General features: G+C 45.0%; 1 pseudogene across 1 annotated transcript; it reads left to right on the forward strand.

Annotated features, from left to right (window-relative positions):
- The first annotated feature begins 1354 nt into the window (after nt 1-1354).
- On the forward strand, nt 1355-13579 carry LOC307189878 (vomeronasal type-2 receptor 26-like; annotated as a pseudogene). The gene is made up of 6 exons: nt 1355-1449; nt 5320-5535; nt 5590-5770; nt 7758-7820; nt 7945-8140; nt 12611-13579. The product of its transcript is annotated as a vomeronasal type-2 receptor 26-like (transcript).
- Nucleotides 13580-15515: the final 1936 nt, after the last annotated feature.

Consider the following 15515-nt stretch of genomic DNA (forward strand, 5'->3'; position numbering starts at 1 on the left):
TGTGCTCTAAATATTCTGCATTCTAGATCTGTCTGATTGGCTGGGATAGGCAGAATTCGGAGACGGCTTCCATTGACACACGCTTTGTATAATCCCCTCCCCTAGGATGAATATGATGAGGATAGCGCTTCCATTATTAGGGTACCAGATTTTTGAGACTATAAGTAGGGTCTCTAATTAGTTGGCTCTGAGTTCATTAAAAGGGAAGTTATCCTGGGTGGGTCTGACCTTATGGAATAAGCCGAAAAGAGAAATTCAAAACAGCAGAGACATCCTCTTACATACCGTGAAGAAGTAAGTTACCATGTGGTGAGAGGAGAGGCCAAGTGGCAAGGACCTGAGGGTGGGCTCAAGACCAGCCCCTGGCCTGCAGCTACTAAGGAAATGGACACCTACAATCACAAAGCAATGAATTCTACCAACAACCTGATGGGACTTGTAAGAGAACTTTGAGGGGCTTCCCTGGTGGCGCAGTGGTTGAGAGTCCGCCTGCCGATGCAGGGGACACGGGTTCGTGCCCCGGTCCGGGAAGATCCCACATGCCGCAGAGCGGCTGGGCCCGTGAGCCATGGCTGCTAAGCCTGCGCATCCAGAACCTGTGCTCCGCAACGGGAGAGGCCACAACAGGGAGAGGCCACAACAGGGAGAGGCCCATGTACCACAAAAAAAAAAAATTATCTAATTAGATGCAAATATTTAATTCTCAATAGCTATTCTTGAGTAACGTACAGCTATTGTCAGTTATTCACATCCTAATATAAATTCACATCCTATCTTATCATATGCTTTCTTCTACAATATTGGCTGACAGTGACTTAATAATGACTATATCTATCATTTATTGGATAGTAACCATTAGTGGAAACTGCTTTTTAGATACTTTGCGTGTATCAAAATTCTTATGAAGATTAAATGAGTTAATACATGTAAAGCACTTAGAAAGATGCCTGAGTTACGGTGTTATGTCCATATTTCCTATTATTATAATATTCATTTTATCATCTCATTTAATTCTCACAACTCATGAGGTAGATATTATCATTATTCCCATTTTACAGAGGATGAAATTGAGGCTCAAAGAGGAAATGTCACTTGCCCAAAATCACACAGCTAGTAAGTAGTAATTTGGGATTCAAAATCAGGCAATTCAACTCCAGGGTAGAAGAAGCAAGGAGGAGGGAACCTCAGCTAAATAAAAATGCTGCCTATTGTGGAGCTGGTTATTCTTTCCAAATTTTTATTGTGCACACTACTCAGGGTATAGAGCACTGTGCTATAACCACATGTACCGAGGCACATGTGAGGCCATGGCCTTATCCTCGGAAACACTCACCCTCTGGGCAAGAAGGCAAGCATGACCCCAGACAGCGATAACACCATGGTACCCATGTGGCTTTCGAAGGGTCAACCATGGGAGAACAGCCTCAAGGTTCCAAGCTGGAATGTTGGGTTAGAGTGACCTTAGCTTCTGAGTCAGACATCAGGACACTTGGCTGACAGAGACTTGCTTTTCCTAGTTTTTTATTTATGAGAAAAGTCTTAAAAAGTAGTTCAAAAATGACTTTACTAGGCCTTCATTGCTTTAACTGAAAAAAGTTAAAGTGCACGATATCAGTCCAGTCATCATGGTTACAGGCTGCTTTGAGGTCCCACTCCAGCACGGTGGGTGCTATTAGGACCATCCTCCCCACAGTGCCACCCCCCTCCCCACCTGGGCCTCTGTCTCCAGCCCCATGGTCCACACGAGACTGGGATAGCAACCATGACTCTTGGGTCAGGTGTCCCAGTGACAGGGAAAAAATAGCTTCCTGATACATTCAGCATTGAGGTGCTGATTACTACCTTCTCAGCTTTGGAGCTCTAAAACTAGCACGGTTCACACCCATTCAATAGATGTTCTCTGAACAACAGCTACAGGCCAGACCATAATCCCCCCAGACACTAGTGAGTAAGCTCCAGCTGCCAGCCTCAAAGAGCTCATAGGTGCATGGAGCACAGACAATGGGATGATATCATAGTTCCAGGAAAGAAGGACTCACCCAGAAATGCCTGGTATTGGTGGGGCCGGCTCCAGCTGCCCAAAATCATTGTCAAAGTCAGACACCACTTATTAACTTAGGGTGAGAAATGTGATTTCCAACAGCCTCGAACTGTCTGCTCAGCGTACTCTCTCCCTGCAGAAAAGCCTCTATCTGAAGCCAACTTCTTCTCGGAAGGATGATCCATGAGCCAAGAATTGGAGCGTAAGGAAGAAACCAGACTATTGTCTCTATGAAATCAGAGCTGCCCCGGCAACCAGAATGCTCAGCTTGGCTGGGACATCCTCTTCCTGTGTTTCACTCAGGCAGGTTGAGTCTCTCCTCAGTTGATTGTACTGTCACCTGTCTGGTTAGTTACATTCCAGCCCTGAGGATACACGTGGCCCACCGCCTAGGTCTCCCCAGCATCACAGCCCAATGGGTCACTTGTGATGAGGTTAACCTCTGTCGATTTAAGTTAGTTTTCATCAGGATCAGCCTTGGAGGTCCACTGAACTCGGAGTGTCTGCATAGCCTCTGTAACACTAGGAACCCCACTCCTGTCGGGTGGTATCTTTATTTTGCTAAAATTCAAGGAGCTCCAAATTGACTACACCTTCCTTGCTTGTGCCGACTCTGGTTTTGCAAAACCCCATAGTTCATAAAATCAAAGGACCCAGTAGAAACTCTCCTTGTTTCACATAAATCCCAGAATGCACCATCAGCAGAGGGAACCGGACAGAGATGGGCTGGGAAGCAGAAGCAGTAGGAATGATGAAGGACACCGGCTGGAAAGTGAAACCTGGATTCGACTCTTAACACTTCTCATTAATTACGTGATCCCGACAAATTAAGGCATCCCTTGTGAGCTTCACATTCCTCACCTACAAAACGAAGGTCACAAAGATGAACGGCGATGCATCTACTTCTTAGAGTCATTGTGGGTGTTAACAATGGAATAATCGGTTCCTGGTATATAACAAATGCTCATAACGGTTAGCTGTTATGGCTGTTGACAATAAGGATAACAATGTAAACCTGGAAGGAGCAGTTATCTTTTGAGAAAGAGATACCCAAGTCCTCAGTATCATTTTGCCCAGTCTAGGATGAGAGAGTCACCAAGAACTTTGAAGTAAAGGAACTTGTCTGCATATCCCTGGTGGTACAGCTTCCCGCACAGGCTGGAGAAAGTCTGGGACAGCAAACCCCTGCACTGAGTAACTTGGGGAACCTGCAGGAGGAGGGGAGAGGGCGGAAGATGAGAAGGAAGAGAGAGAAGAGCATGCATTCATTCATGCGTTCAACAGCTAAGACCCACTAAATGCTGAAAATCTAATTGGAGGGGAAAAGACACGAGCTCAAACAATCTGCAGTAGAAAGAACTCAGTGATGATGCGATGATGGGGGGGGTCCTAGGACTGGCAGGGACAGAGAAGCAAGAACTGGAGCCCGGCCTTAGGAGCAAGACTCTTGTCAGGGAAGGCTTTATAGGGTGGAACTCAATAGACAAGCCATATTTTGTTTAGTCTTTATGGTTCTCTATGAAAAAAAGAAAGTCTTTTAATTCTATGACCATTTCTTAGCTTTAATATTCACTTAACCAGAGAGCTATCCTGTCATCGTCCTGAGAAGTTTTTGCTAATCATTGGGTTTGAAGAAAGCTTAGCAGGACTTACGGACACTCACATGGTCTGTCTGCCCACCAGAAATCACACTCTGCACTGACTTAACCCCTCACCCCTTTGTTCCAAAAGCCTCTCATTCTTCCCTAGGTCCCGAGGACTGGAGAACCTCCAGGGCAAGTGGACTCATTTAAGGCTTTAATGTTACCCATTCCTATTATTGCTTTAGATGCATCTCTTCTAAATAGCAAATAGATGACTTCGGCTTTTCATGCAATTTGGAAGTGTCTATACTAGTCAAAATGTTTACTCCAGCTACCTGTGTCAGAACTGCTCAATCCTCCCCGCTTTGACCTTGGAAAGGCAAAACACAGACGGCACACTCCCATGGGAATGTGATGAAGGAGTTCTTTCCAAAGGAGTAGGCAGGGTTAAGGGTGAAGCATCCAGGGCACAGCCACAGTAAGAAGCCCCTCCTCCCCATGCACGGAGGGGAGGAAGTAGTAGGAGGGGTCCTCCCCACTAGAGGCGTGGCCTTTCTCAGATGAAGGCAGCCACTGACAGCCCACGGTTGAGCAGAGAGGCATCTGGGGGCATGAAAACTCGAACCTCACTCTCCTCCCACCCCCAGTCTCACGTCAAGGCTCCGACCAGAAGAGAGAGGGCAGGGCAGCCCCTAGACAAGGTCCACAGACATCAGAATACTGGCACCCAAAGGATATAGATGGCTGGAGAGTTCATCCAGACAGGAAGTAGCGAACCCAGCACACTCTCCTTTTTTTTTTCTTTTAATTTTTATTGGCGTATAGTTGATTTACAATGTCGTGTTAGTTTCAGGCATACAGCAAAGTGAATCAGTTATACATATACATATATCCACTCTGTTTTAGATTTTTTTTCCATTACAGAGTATTGAATAGAGTTGCCTGTGCTATACAGTAGGTCCTTATTAGTTATCTATCCTATATAGAGTAGTGTGACACAGCACTCTTCTTAACTAGAGTTATTTAACCCTTCACATTTGCTCTGATTCACATTTACTCTTACTAGTTATCTATTTTATAGATAGTACTGTGACACAGCACTCTTAACTAGAGTAATTTAACCCTTCACGTTTACTCTAACGTGTTTGATGTTATTCCACCGTCTTATAAAATTTTCCCTTTCATATGCTTCGTCATAACTTTTTATTAATAACTAATAAACCGTAATGATAGAAATAATAAGTAGAAGGCACTTTCATTTGTTATTTAGTTAGAAGGGATGTCTATGCTTTCATTTACGATTGCTATTATTATAGTTTTCTATTTATTATACTTTTTTCTCGTTTTCTCCTTTCTCGAAATTTCCTGATTTTTGAAATCTATTTTCCTTACAGTGCTTTGGAAGTTCTATATCCTGTTTCAACTCTTCTAATGATAACTCAAGTTTTTAAGTCACTTGAACCTTCATTTCTCAAACAGTGTAAAGAAATATACAATATAGAATGACAAAACACTTAGCATATCTTTCTTTCACCAGCACCCTAAGATATGTTCTTTAGTCTATTGCAGTGAGGTGAATTGGCTTCTCGGGCCTGAGCCTATAGGCTTTGGAACGACCTGGACATAATGTATAACATATATCAAAGGCCAAAGCTGCCACGTCATCGTCTGTGACTGTTAGCACTTCCACCTCAGGCTCCTGGCCGAGGCCGTTTGGAAGAATGTGACCGGGAGGACGTGGCTCTTCACCTCCTTCTCCCACAGTCCCTCGGTGCCAGGCCCCACGGCTCTGGGCTTGCTGAACGGCAGCTTGAGCGTGACCGTACACTCAGCAGTGATGCCCGGCTTTGAGGATTTACTGTTGGCGCTGCGCCCAGCCGCCTACGCAAGCAACAGTCTGGTGAGGAAGCTGTGGGAGCAGCTGCAGGGATGCAGGTGGCCTGGATGAGGGGCTTCCACCCCAAGTGCCAGAGAAGGGGCTCAGAACTGCACGGGGCTTGAGAACGTGACAGCTGTCCATCTGTCTGCCTTCAAACTTCCTGATCTGACGGCCACTTACCAAGCCTACCTGGCCGCCAAAGCCCTGCTGGCTGCCTATCAGAAACTGATGGACTGCTCCCCAAGAGATAAGGACCCTTCCTGGGAGGTACTTGTGCTAATGCACAGAACGCCAGGCCTTGATAGGTGGGCAGCCAAGACCCTCGCCCAGTCCCTGTTCATCCCAGAGACTAGCAGACGGGTGGTGTGGTCTAATGAAAGGTGAACTGAATTTAGGGCCAAAGTGACTATGGCTCAGATCCCTTATTATTAAAGACATCAGGGGTTTAGATGAAGAAGAGAGAGCTGGCAATGAGAGTCTTTGTAAAATATTCAGGAATTATGCAAATTGTTTGTTAAACCATGGAAATCAGCAAACACTAAAATCCTGGCTTTTCTCCCCAGAGAGCCAGTTGTTAAACATTTAACAACACACCACTGCAAATATCCAAGCAAAGTTATAGAAACAAATTCAGAATAGAAGAAAATTCCTCTTAATTTTAAAAGAATGTCTTCAAACCAGGCATAGCTTCTTTAAGATAGGTTTTAGGCAATTTTATCAGTATTTATATCATGTGAGTTCTTATAAGGCTATAAGAGTAATAATAGTTAATTAACACTTTCTGAGTGCTATTCTATCCAAGTAAAGTTCCAAGCACTTTATACGTATTAATACATTTCATGACCCTATGAGGTAGGTCCCCTTTTTACAGATGAGAATACTGAGAGGTAGAATAACATACCCAAAGTCCACACAGCTGGTTCAGGTAGAGTTGGAAATCACACCAGGCAACCTGGCTCCAGAGTCTGGGCACTGCCTCTCAAAGCTGAAGAACTCCAGGAATCTTTCACGATTCTAGACCCAACTCTGCCCCCAGCAAAGTGATTTGTTCAAACTCCCTCCTGTAGTCTTACAGGGTTTCCATAGCTTAATTCAACACATATGTGTTCAGGGGCTTCCCCGGTGGCGCAGTGGTTAAGAATCCACCTGCCAATGCAGGGGACACGGGTTCGGGCCCTGGTCCGGGAAGATCTCACATGCCGCGGAGCAACTAAGCCTGTGCGCCACAACTACTGAAGCCCGCGCGCCTAGAGCTCAGGCTGTCCAACAAGAGAAGTCACGACAATGAGAAGCCTGTGCACCGCAACGAAGAGTAGCCCCCGCTAGCTGCAAATAGAGAAAGCCCATGTGCAGCAACCGAGACCCAACACAGCCAAAAATAAGAACAAATAAATTAATTAATTAAAAAATATATATATGTGTGTTCATGCCACAAGCATTTACAAAGCAACCTTCATTCACCTTGGAGCAATGGGGGTACAGAAATGTGCAAAATGCGTGCTTGCCTTCAAAGTGTTTACACTCTAGTTGTAAAGAGTCATAAACAATCACAGATACCAGATATTGGAGGGTATGGCATGTGCAGGGGTGGGAAAGTGATCTAGCTGGTTCAAAGCATGGAACAGACTAAGGAAAAAGAAAAGAAACAGTGAAAAGAAAAGGTCGGAAAGGCAAGAGGGAGCTCTATTATAAAGAACCTCAAAGGTTTTCTTAAAGAGTTCCAGGTTTCTGGAAAAGATCACAACCTAATCACAGAATCAAAGTTAATTCCATCTTCTCCAGAGGTGTTAAAAGATCCCAAAGCACCCACTCTGAAGACCCTGGTGGGCTCCTAAAGGCACTTGGCCTGACCTGCCCTTTTTACTACTTAAGCTATTCCCAGAAGGGAATGATAATGGGGCTTTGATAGTCACAGAAGCTGAGATTCTCCCAGCTATGGAGTGTTTGGGATGCATTGAAACATTCACAATCCTTGGTCTATAACACCTTTTAATCAGAAGCATTCCCTAATTAGCCACACTGCAGAGATGAACGTGGTGACGCTTTGAAGGCAGGACTGAGCTTTTGTGTCCTAGCTACCAGTCATGTCTGGCACGAAGAAGGAAGCTTAGTAATTTGTATGGACAGATGGTGCAAAATTGGATGAATAGAGACCCATGTTCATAAGACCATCCTATGAGTGAATTTAGCTTAGGCAAGACCCGATACTGCCAGCTTTCCATTGACTCAACTTTGACTCCCCTGCTTATTGCAGGTTAGCACAAACTTGGGAGATGAGAAAGCAGAGTTCGTTTTTCATAAAATGTACAGAGATAAGGTGCCTTCCTCCAAGGGCTGACAAGCACAGATGTGGGAGGACAGTCCATGATGTGAAGGAAGCCCCCTGTGCCTCTTCTGCTCCTAACCAGCTTCCCTCCTTCTACCTTCTGTCTCTGTCTCAGATGCTCCATTACACCCAAAAGGTTTGCTTCACCACCAAAGCCCAGGAAGAGGTTTGCTTCACTGAAGAGGGGGAGATGCTGGCAACGTTTGACATTCAAAACATCTACATCCTCCCAGACCAGAGAGAACAGACCCTGACTGTTGGACATTCTGACTTGAGGTTACCTCCTGGAAAAGAGCTGCTGATAAATGACAGTGCTATTATCTGAAGGGCGCTTAAAGGTGAGAGCAGAGGCCTCCCTAAGGACCAAGCCCACAAGCACCTCTCACCCCCAAACACCCAGCAGAGTTTGTTATGCTGAACTGACAGAGTACTTGGTAGGGTAGACCATTGACCTACACAACTCTGAGGCTGTTCAGCAAACAAAACCTTCCACAACCATTCTCTGGCTGCAAAAGCAAAGGAGTTTGCTAAAGGCAAAGGTGATTAATGAACAAATAGCAAAATAAATTTTATATATATCTATATAAAATCCCAATAAATGCCGCGTTGTATATCTTCAGAAGCATGATTGCATAATATTAAACAATACAGATTAAGAAGATATTTAAATATTTTTGTTATTAGACATTACAATGTTTTCTAATTTTTGCAATTTAAATACCTCTGTTGTGTTATAACTTCTGCATACATATTTAAGATTACCTCTGATTTCCTATAAGTATAATAAGTACTTAGAAGTAGAATTTGGGATCAAAGAATATGATATTTTTCAGAGTCTTATACGGTACTTATTGCTGAATTACATGGCTCCTTATCAGAGGAAACATTAAAAGTTGGACTTAGAAAACACAGGCTGGAATCTCAAATTGCCACTTATTAGCTGTATGACGACAGGCAAATTCTTTTGTTTCTTGACTTAATGTGGAAAATAAAAACAATCACTACCTTATAAGAATGAAATAGAATTAATATTAAAATAACTTAGCAAAAAATTATATATAATTGCCAGTTCAAGTTTATCCTGAGATAGCTAGTGTGTCTACCTGGAGTTGCTCGGTTGTAGCCTTATGTCAGGAAATAGACAATTGATGTCAAGGTTTTTTACACAATGGAAAACAGCCCATAGAGCCCCATTTGTCCTTTCCCAGACCCCTAAGTATCGAAGGTCTCCAGGTGGGGGACTTCTCATTTAAGTGCAGTTGCATCTCAAGTATCATGCCATGCTTCTCGCAGTTTCTTCCAACTCATCCAGGCAGGGTTTATCATTCCCTTCTCTAAACATCCATAGCATTTTCCACATGGTTGTGTAATCAGAAAGAGTAAGAAACTTACTGTAACAAGTATAGATGTTTTGTCCCCATCCTCAATGATTTCAACCTAGTTCCCTCTGGTCTCACCTTAGTCTTGCATGTCTTTTTTCTGTTCCCATGACTGCCACACCTCAATGGCCAAATTCCCCCATCCTGGGAGAAAGAAACAAGGGAGCCAATGAGCAAGGGAGCAGAGTATTGGGGCTGGTAGATGCAAACTATTACATTTAGAATGGATAAACAACAAGGTCCTACTGTATAGCACAGGGAACTATATCCAATCTCCTGGGATAAACCATCATGGAAAAGAATATGAAAAAAAAGAATGTCTATATGTGTATAACTGAGTCACTTGCTGTACAGCAGAGATTGGCACAGCACTGTAAATCAGCTATACTTCATAAAAATAAAACAAGGGAGCAGAGTAGAGCTCCAGGGGAGAAATGAGCATTGCTTCCCATCGCTTTGGGGTCATCATTGAGGACTATTTCAGGTATCTTCCCCTCACTTCTCCTTCCCCAGACTAAAGAATCCTTTTATCAGATCTTTCCAAGAAAATTCATTCTGCAAGCAGGATTTGCATCTCAGTTGTTCTTAATTCAGAGTGACTTTGCTTCCCAGGGGACATTAGCAATGTCTGGAGACATTTCTGGTTGTCACAGGTTGGGGGGAATGTTACTGGCATTCAGTGGATAGAGGCCAGGGATGCTGCTAAACTTCCTATGATGCACAGGGCAGCCCTTCACAACAAGTATCTAGCACCTAATGTCGGTAATGCTGAGGGTTGAGAAACTGTAAATTAGTTGCCTGGCTAGTGCTTGTAGCCTTTGTTTCTGATTCGCTATTGATTGGTCTCCCAATTCTGTTTGGGCTCAGGGGGAAAATTAGTCCCTTGAGATAAAAGCTAAGGGATTTGATGAGCCCAGAATGGAGGACAAACTTCCCAGAACATTCAGATTATCCTATTCACTAGCATTTGTTATACATTCACAGTGTTCTGGGCACTGTAGTAAGGGCTTCACTGCATCACCTCATTTAATCCTCACACAATCTTCAAAATAGATATAACTGCTACCCCCATTTTATCGAAGAGAAAACTAACAGTTAGAGAGGTTAAGCCCCAGGCCACCCTGCCTATAAATGGCAGAACCAGAATTCCAGCCCAACACCCAGGGGCCAGCCCTTTGTCTGTGGAGCAATGATGCGCATATCTTTCTTCTCCTTGAGATTTCTTGGTTCCCCCCAGACTGTGACATCTTAAGAACTCATCTTTACCTGTTGTTCTCTCCCTAATACCCTACACAGTACTTGATGCATGGAATACATCGATAACAATTTGAACAAGAAAGGGAGGGAAGGAAAGAGGAAAGGGGTAAAGAAAAGAAAAAGGAGATAAATAGGGTTTTTAATTTTTTAAGGTGGGAGACGAGAGGGAGAAAGAAAGAAGAGAGGGAGGGACCGGTAAGTGGGAATGATGCTGCAAATTCTTCTAAGACCTGATGGCACGGGTGCTATTCAGTCTCCCCTGCAGTCTCCCCAGTGCCCTCTCTCCTCCCTTGTGCAGGTCCCTACCTCCATATGCAATGAAAAACGTCCTGCAGGAGCTAGGAAGCCAACCCTATCTGAGACGTCAAACTGCTGCTACAGCTGCCTTCCCTGCCCTGGAAAAGAGATGTCCATGCCACCTGGTAAAGAGGGAAGCTGGCCCTTGGTCAGCAGGTGGCCAGTCAGCACCCAAGGAAGGTTTCAGACGAGAGCTGATATTTACATCAAGGGAAGATTCATTTAATGGGGAAAAAAATCCAGGGAAAAGGAGATCAAAAAGATGGTGTCAATATGCCCTTCCCACATCCTACCTTATAGCCATGTACAGCTATATATTCATTCTTTCTTTCACCAACCATGAGTTTGCCCAAATTTTGTGCCTATTTTAATGTCTGGCACATGGTAGGCATTCCATAAATATTGGGGAAAAGCCTCCTAATGATTGAATCTATGTTTTACTAAGATGTCATTCATTCAACAGATGGCAACTGGCACCTACTATATGCAGCTACTGTGATGGGTGCCAGGGTGGTAACAACAAATAAGGCACAGCCCCTGGCCCCACAGAGCTCATGATTTGCTAAAGGAGAATGGTCATTGTGTAATAGAGAAACTAGGCTTAAAGTCAGTTGCTTTACTAAAAGCTCAAGCATTGAGTATGAAAGCAGAGAGAAACGATTAATTCTAATGAAGGATATGTAGGCAGACTTTTCACTGGAGTGGGTGGCATGTGATATGGGCCTTGAACAACAAGTAGGGTCTCAAAGGCAATGAAGCATGATAAGGACAGTCCAGGCCAAGGAGTAAGTTAATGAAGCCTCAAGGCATGAAAGCGACAAGGAGCCTAGTGTGACTTGAGTCTAGACTGGGATGGGAGATGTAGGAAGCAGGTGGTCACATCACAGAAGACCTTACTTGCCAGACTCAGGAACATGAACCGTATTCTGTAGGACATGGGGAACCACTGAATTACTCAAGTAGAGAAGCCGTATGTGTTTCAATATGCGTTTGGGGGAGAGTAATAGGTGGTAGATGTACTGAAAAAGAAAGAGATTGTTTCAGGAAGACCAGGTTCAGAATCCAAATCAAAGAAAGAGCTTAAATGAGAATATATTACTGCTCCAGAACTCTAGCCACAAAGCCTTTCCTTAAAATCACTACAGAAAGCAAGGCTCTGGGGCTTCCCTGGTGGCGCAGTGGTTGAGAGTCCGCCTGTCGATGCGGGGGACACGGGTTCGTGCCCCGGTCCGGGAAGATCCCACATGCCGCGGAGCGGCTGGGCCCGTGAGCCATGGCCGCTGAGCCTGCGCATCTGGAGCCTGTGCTCTGCAACAGGAGAGGCCACAACAGTGAGAGGCCCGCGTACCGCAAAAAAAAAAAAAAGAAAAAAAGAAAGCAAGGCTCTGAAAAGTTCTATCAAAGGAGTGACTTAGAAAAGGGTGGCTCCATGAGAAAGGAGAGAGTCTGTGCACATATTAAGCAGCCCCGTAAACGTTCCTCATATAAAATAGGCTGATGGATGAATAAATTAGCTGTGACTATGAATTACAACATTGCCACAATGGTTGTGCAATTCAAAAGGCCAAGGCCTAACCAGGAGTTAGAGCTTCCGTAGGTTGCCATGTCAACGTTATTTCACTATAGTCTGTTGCATGATAAGGACCGACTATCAGGATTTCGGCCATGTGTGTTTTTGGCCCTAAGTCTGAGGACATCAGGCAATCTGGGAGGCCCATCGTAATGCGGCTGAAATACTCTGATTCTACTGGAAAAGCCATCAGAATTCGTATAACCGCTTGACCATGGTAAAGTTTCCAGAAGCTTCCCCACTCTGTTCTCTGACCCAGTTTCTCTCTCTTCCTTTAGACAGTGCTACATGTGAGAAGTGCCCTGAGGACCAGTGGCCCAACAGGGAGTTGTCAGTGCATCCCCAAAACCCTCGACTACTTGCCCTACCACGAGCCCCTCATCGCAGTGTTGGCCGTCTGCACAGCCCTGCTCTTCCTCCTTGCTCTGGACACATCTTAGGCATCTTCGTCTGGCATCACCACACCCCCGTCGTCCAAGCCAATAATCACCAGCTCAGCTACCTTCTGCCGTGTCCTCCTTGGCCCTCTGTTTCCTCTGCCCCTTCATGTTCATTGGTCATCCAGAGCCCCTCACCTGTGCCATACACCAGGCAGCTTTGGGGGTCACCTTCACAATCTGCGTGTCCACTGTGCTGGCCAAGACCATTGTGGTGGTGGCAGCCTTCCATGCCACCTGGCCTCACACCCGGATTAGGAAGTGGGTAGGGCCAGTTCTCCCTAGAACCATCCCCATGGCCTGTTCCCTGGTCCAGGCAACCTTATGTACACTCTGGGTGACCAGATGGCCCCCACAACCTGTGAACTCTACAGAGCCTGGGTCCACAGTGGCTGTAAAGTGTGATGAGGGCTCCTTGGAACTGTTTTATGCCATGCTGGGTTACTTGGGTTTGCTAGGTCTGGTTAGCTTGCCGGTGGCCTTCCCAGCCCACCTAAGTGTCCTTCATCCCTGCGTGCATGAGTGCCTGAAGCAAAGACATAATAGCCATGCAGGTCTTTGCCATCTTGGCATCAGGAGCAAGGCTCATATGCTGCCTCTTCTTTCCCAAATGCTACATCATCCTTCTCCATCCTGAAAAAATCACAAAAGAACAAATGCTTGGCAGGCATCATCTCAAGTGAGAAAATCAGTAGTGAACAGTAAGGGGTTCCACCTTCTCAAGGATGCCTTCCCTAAGCTCATCAACAGGAAAATGCTCCTTCCTCTGAGCCCTGTCACACTCATCTGGACCCCTCCTCTTCACTTAGTTGCTTCTATTTTGTATTTCATTCCATGAGAGAGAGATGAGACATGTTTGCAACTAATACCGTCCTAGATGGAAACATCTGGTCTAATTCATCCTGTGACCCTTCAGCAGCCAGCCAGTGCCTGGTGCAAAGAGGAGACAGAGTAGTTGTTTGATGAATGAATAAATCAACTTCTGCAAAGTTAGCCTTGGAAGAGATCTTTGAGGGGAGGCAGCAAGGTAAGATGTTACAGAAAAACCCGAACGATCTTTTTGGCCAACCCAGTAGAATGGTCAAAAGAAGTCAAACAGACCTGGCTCAAATCCTCTGGGCTCCTCCATGTTGTACTTATAGGAACCTGAGCATGTTGCTTAAGCTCTCTAAGCTTCAGTTTCCTCCAGTGTAAGATGAGACTACGCCTTTCTCTCTAGGTTGTTGTGATAATGAAATGAAACCCAAAAAAAATGCTTGAAGGTTCTCAGCACTTATTAAACACTCAAAAGGTAAGTATATAAAGTCATCAAGTCCATCCTGTCCTTTTACAGATAAGGAACTGATGCCAAAAGTGGGGACCAGTTAATCCAAGGCATCATTGTGCAGATGTTAGGAGTCCGATGAGTAAGTTTCAAGCCGTAGCACTTCCATTTACTTAGCTATGTGACTTTGGGCAAGTTACTTAACTTCTCTGTACCGCAGTTCCCTCGTGTGTAAAGGAAGATAACCATAGCCCTTACTTTGTGGGGTTATCACTGAGGAGTAAATGAATTAATATTTATAAGGCGTGTAGAATATTACTCAGAAAATAGTAAGAGTATTTATTAAATAATTCAGTTAAATTATACATAATGGCAAACCTGAATCTCTTGATGGATTGATGAATAGCTGAAATTTTATGAGACTGTTGCTAGAAGCTAGGTCATGGGGAGGGAACTTCAAAATGGCTAAAGTATGGTCTTTACACGCAAAGAGCTTATGAGCTAACATTTCCAACCTAACCTGATCAGAGTGTACTAAATGTATCTATTGTGAAACTGTTTATAAGAAGTAAATAGAGAGTGGCCAAGGATGCAGGGTAGGAAGATCCTGAGCTCACCTCCTCCCGTGGGCACACCCAAATTACCACTATTTACAGAGCAACTATTGATGAGAAAGACATGAAGACTAGCAGAAAAGATCTTCTACAACTAAAGCTACAAGGAAGGAACCATGGCAACACAACTAGGAAGGGCAGAGACAACTAGGAAGGGAAGACCCATATTCCCACATAGCTGACCCACAAATGGGAGAATAATTACAACTGCAGAAATTCTCCCCAAGGAGTGAGGGGGGGTCCAAGCTCCACAGGGGTCCTGCACCAGGAAGATAAGCTCCCGGAACATTTAGCTTTGAAGGCCAACAGTACTTAACTTTCAGGAGAGCCAGAGGGCTGTAGGAAATAGAGACACCACTCTTAAAGGATGCACACAAAATCTCACATCCTCTGCAACCCAGGACAGAAGCAGTAATTTGAAAGGAGTCTGGTCAGACCCACCAGCTGCCTTGGAGAGTCTCTGAGACAGGCAGGAGGCAATTGGGTCTCACTCTGGGGACATAGACACTGGCAGCAGCCATTTTGGAAGCTCATCCAACCATGAAAACACTGGTGGTAGCAAGTGTGCCATTTTGGAATCCTTCCTCCAGCTTATTAGTGCCGGGATGCTGCCCCACCCACGAGCCAGGAAGCACCAGTCCTGGGACACCCCAGGCCAAGCAGATAGCTGGGCAGGGACACAGCCCCCTGTACCGGCAAGTCAGATGCCATAGGACCCTCTAACACCCCAGCTGCACTGGGACCCAGCCCCACCCACCAGTGGGCCAGCACTAGCCCTGGGACCCCTGGGGCCCCATAGGCAGCCTTTGGACCCAGTCCAAATAAACAACCTAACATTATACCTAAAAGAATCAGAAAAAGAACAAAC

Source organism: Stenella coeruleoalba (assembly GCF_951394435.1).
Source record: "Stenella coeruleoalba genome assembly, chromosome: 8".
Classification (NCBI taxonomy): domain Eukaryota; kingdom Metazoa; phylum Chordata; class Mammalia; order Artiodactyla; family Delphinidae; genus Stenella; species Stenella coeruleoalba.